This window comes from Borostomias antarcticus (genome assembly GCF_949987555.1).
Source record: "Borostomias antarcticus genome assembly, chromosome: 14".
Classification (NCBI taxonomy): Eukaryota; Metazoa; Chordata; class Actinopteri; order Stomiiformes; family Stomiidae; genus Borostomias; species Borostomias antarcticus.
Genome location: NC_140247.1, coordinates 22657147 through 22662146, shown reverse-complemented (window position 1 = coordinate 22662146; position 5000 = coordinate 22657147). Strand labels below are relative to the sequence as shown.

Below are 5000 nucleotides of genomic sequence, written 5' to 3'. Positions count from 1 at the left end.
GTGAGATACGAAAACTAAGGCAAACGATTACAAACAGAAAACACAAAACCACTATACCAGGTATAGAGACATAACTGAGACACACTGAGACAAACAAAATAAGACAACAAAGGATGGTGTGGCTACAAAATGAGACTAATACAGGCAACTAAGGTAATAAGACATAACAAACGGCAGCACACACAAAGAAGTGGCACAAGGCACAGAACAGACAGACAGGCAGGGTTATATAGGAGGCAGGGCGGCAGCCGATTGGACGAACACAGCTGAATGGACAGCACCAGAGCACATGAGTGACGGAGATTCACTTATTTTGCAAGAGATACGAAATGGCAATCAGGCCCTTTCCGACAAACTTGACTCTAAAACCGCAGAAATCAACCAGTCTATCTCTGGGCTGAAAACCATGCTAGACAGCCTAAGCTCTCGTGTAACCGAGGCGGAAGAACCAATTGGGCTGGCGGAGGACACGTTGGTGCAGGTGGACTCTCGTGTTAGCAAGTTGCTAAAGGATAATGACATTTTAATGGAGAAAGTTGACCAACTGGAGAACTACAGCCGACTTCGCGAGGGCTGTGAGGGGAACAATCCTGTCAAGTATTTTGCCAACTGGATCCTTGATACCCGAGGATGAAAGGACTTCAGTGAGCCACCGATCAAAGAACGGGCACATCGCACGCTTGCGCCGCGTCCGCCTGCAGACCAGAGGCCGAGACACGTCCTGATCCGCCTCCTGAAGTATCAAGATTGGGACTAGATCCTACGCATCGCCTCACTACGGTCCAGAGAGAACAAAGGCCCCGGGATGCATGAAGATAAACCGCTGCTGTTCTTACCTGACCTGAGCGCGGGCTTGGTGAAACGCAGGAAGGAGTTCGACCAAGTTAAGAAGCAGCTGCGGTCCAAGGATATACAGTTCGCACTGCTTCATCCTGCGATGCTGAGGCTCATTCTTCCCAATGGAAAGAGAAGAATCTTCAAAACACCCAAGGAAGCAGCAGCATTCCTACGTGATCATCCAAGTCATGGAGATGCATAAGGGATACCCTACATAACGCACGAAACAGGTGGATGAAAACCAGTTAGTTAGACGGTCTAGTTTCACGAGCTGTCGTGTTGCACACTGTCGTTGCTCTGCTCTTGTAGGCTAACATAGCCGAGGACAGTACTCTTAGTTAAGTTTATGTTGGAGACATGTCTGGCTGGCTCTGTACTAAAGTGAGGCCCTTCTGGCATGACCTCTGTGACACCTTGACCAGGATTACAGGAGTTACTTTCCCATTAGATCCAGAGCTGTGCTTACTAGGAAGCTTCACAAGTATTAGTAACTCTTCAACTAGGTCACAAGTGAAATGTATGAACATTGCTTTATGTTTGGCCAGGAAATGCATAGCAGTAACACATAGCAGTAACACATAGCAGTAACACATAGCAGTAACACATAGCAGTAACGTGGAAATCTGATTCCCCTCTTCTCATTGATAGATGGTCTTCGGAGATGAACAGCTGCATCCCCCTTGAAAAAATCACATACAATCTTTGGAAAAGATACAAGACCTTTCTGAAAATGTGGCAGCCTTACCTAGAGTATATGGGTTACTGACACCCATAGAAATGTGCCCACTTTTGGATAGTAAAAGCCTCTTTAAAGGATAGCAATGTTTTAATGTAGTGTCTCTCTCTTTCATTCTATGCACTGACCTTTGTGTTCTTCTTGTACTTGTACGGTTTTTGTCTTGTTTTGTTGTTATTTGGGGGGGGGGGTGTCTGGGACTCTGTTGGTAGTTTGTTTGTATCAGTGGCGGCTGGTGACTCAAAAAACTGAGGAGGACAGGAGGAAGAGAGGCGAACCGCCCATGGGCGCCGGGGGGCACTTTCCCTCAGTCAGTTATTATTTGAAATATCAGCTTTAAAGTGGATTTACAGTCAATTTTAGCATATGAAAAACACACTTTCTTTAACTACATGCAGCATTTATTTATCATATTCATGATAAAATATTACAAAACAACAATAAAACATTGTAAGCAATAGTTGTTGTAATGGATTGTACTCTTCTCTAAAGAAAAAAGAATGGATATTGGTGAGGTGCTGAAGAGGTTAGGTGATGTATGAAAAATGTTTTTGATTAGGGGACACTGAGGTGCTCTCAAACAGTTTGTTGGCAAATAGATTTGACAACTGGACAATGGAATACGTTGCACAGCAAATGCAGTATCCAACAGTTCGCTCATGGCTAGCTAGCAATGGTACAGCTATGGGATTAGCACTAGCTCATTTGGGTTGCTGTCAAAGCTGCCACTCTTATGTTGCTATAGCCTACAATTATCAGAACAATATGAACATTCAGTTGAAAGTTTTCCATCCACCCATCCATCACTGGATGAGGAATAAGCACCGCAAAGTGATCAATTCTCACACAAGCAGGAGCCAGGCTGTGGATTTCTCCGATCCGGTGTTGCGACCCAGTCTCTAGAAATGTTTTGGATGAGTTGCCGACAGTTTGCGCCTCCAGCCAATCTGCGCGCCTGCCTATGCTGTAGCCTGACGTGCACCTCGTAGCTAACATTACCGGCTATGGCCAGCCAGTGGAACTGTCGTGTTCAGACGGCTCTAGCTCAAAAAGTATTTATGTCAGCTCAGATATTTAGATGGATAGAATCAAGACAAATAGACAGTTTGATGTATAATATGTCCCATAATACTTTCGGATGTATTATATTATTGAGCTACGAACACACAAAAAGTCTCCAATGGCACAGGGAAGAGAAACAGACATCAACGCCAACTCAATCGGCCTTCACTGTGGTAAATCTGGAATGTGATTGGACTAACAAAATGTCAATATCTGAATCCTGTTCAGACAGGGCCGGAGTACTGTCCTCCCTTGCGGTAATTTTTCAGCGTTTTTGCCAATCACAAATTAGCAAGAAAAAAAGGCATTACATTGATTTAAGAGAAAAGAACCCGCCCTAAAGGAGGCTAGCCTCCCTTCCATAGATATCTATGGGTCCTCCAGCTGCATGTTATAGATGTCACTGTTGGAGCTTTAGAATTTCAATAATGGGTTTTTATCCATAGGGAAAACCTGCTTTATGAACAAAACTGAGATAATATTAATTATGAATAAATAAATTCATATATTTATATTGTAATCCCTCTCTTCTCTCAAAAAACTGAGGAGGACTGTCCTCCCCTGCCTCAATGGACGAGCCTCCACTGGTTTGTATTATATTGCTTTCTGAAAATAAAAACACAATATTCCAAAAAACAGAGAGGTCCACCCATCCGTGGTAAGAGACGCTTCTTTTTCTTTGAGTAATTATTTTATTTTGCCTGAGGTGCTGATCTACAATTCGATTTGTAACGGTTGCACGGCTAGGGATACGATACCTTGGTTCTAATTCCCGACAGAACTCTCTGGAACCCGTCCCATCTACAACACCGATAGGTCTAATGTCCTTGCATATGAACGAAGCAAGTTTCTTGGTGCAAGCCTCTTGTCGTGCTGCAGATAGAGAGCTTGTGGCGGGTTGTGTGAAATATCCGTCGAGACGTTTTGTTGGAGTCCCGGACATCAGGCCATGCTCATTTGGGTGCATTGTTTCCAAAGAACTTCCAAACAGGGCTTTTAAGATTGCTGGGAGTGAAAATCACTCTCTCTTTCTGTGAACTCTCCGCCATTTTAATCAATGCAACTGCCAACACGCGTGGGACTGACTTCTGTCCATCATGCGCTGCACCACTGCACGACCCCGGCCAACATGTGATCTTGCGAGGGAGACGCACCGTTTCACCACAAACGGATATAAATTTTCACATCCGAATATCATTTTTATTTTAATAATCGAATATATATTTGAATTTAGAATATTAGTTGACAGCCCCAACACACACACACACACACACACACACACACATACATACATACATACATACATACATACATACATACATACATACATACATACATACATACATACATACATTCATACATACATACATACATTCATACATACATACATACATACATGCAAACACACACACACACAGGCACACACACATACACAGATGCATACACACACACACACACACACACACAGGGACACAGACACCAGGGAGGCCCACCTCCACCATCTTCCCTCCTCATCAACACTTCACACCTCAGTGAGCAAAGAGAAGGACTTTCTTCCAATCAGTCATGGTGTGTGTGTGTGCGTGCGTGCGTGCGTGCGCGTGTGTGCGTTGGTTTGTGTGTGTGTATTGACTATGGGAACGCGCATGTGTGTGCGTGACTGTTTACTGGATCACATTGTTTTCTCAGACACACACACACACACACACACACACAGCCTGAGACTACAACGACTACCCTGCCAGATGGTGGTCATGGTGACCGAGCCAGGTGAGGAGCGTGGGAGAGTGGGCGGAGCACAGCAGGGCGCCGCCCACTCGCACGGAGCCACTGACAGAGACGTAGCCGGACTAACGAGCTCCGACAGCCCGTCTGAATTAATGAATTAATGAATGAATCACTTTATTTATATAGCATTTTTCCAACAGAAGTTACAAAGTGCTTCACAATTAAAACAAAATGGACAGAATGTAGTAGTAAATCCCCACAGCTGAAAAGCTCTGTCCACTTTCTGGCCCACGTTACACAACTCTATCTCTGTCTGTCTGTCTGTCTGTCTGTCTGTCTGTCTGTCTGTCTGTCCCATGTCACAGCTGTACTGACATCATAAAACGCCTGCAGCTTGTTGCCTTTCCTGTCTTTTCACGGTGTGTGACTGTTCTGTAGATAAAGTGTGTGTTGCGCAGCAACATACAGGTACATACATACATACAGTCTATAGATATATGTACAACAATACTCTGTACCCACCTACCTGCCTACATGCAGACATACATTCAGACATCCATGTGTTGTGTCTATTCTGTAAAATCAGTGCTCTTTTGAACTCTGCTGAACTCCGTAACGTATCCCGCGAGTGGTTGTC

The 5000-nt window shown here is 44.4% G+C and overlaps 1 protein-coding gene across 2 annotated transcripts in view; it reads left to right on the top strand.

Annotated features, from left to right (window-relative positions):
• The window catches only part of LOC311317800 (bifunctional heparan sulfate N-deacetylase/N-sulfotransferase 1-like), an 81014-nt gene that overhangs the window by 56250 nt on the left and 19764 nt on the right, over positions 1-5000 (top strand). The gene's annotated exons all lie outside the window — the stretch shown is intronic.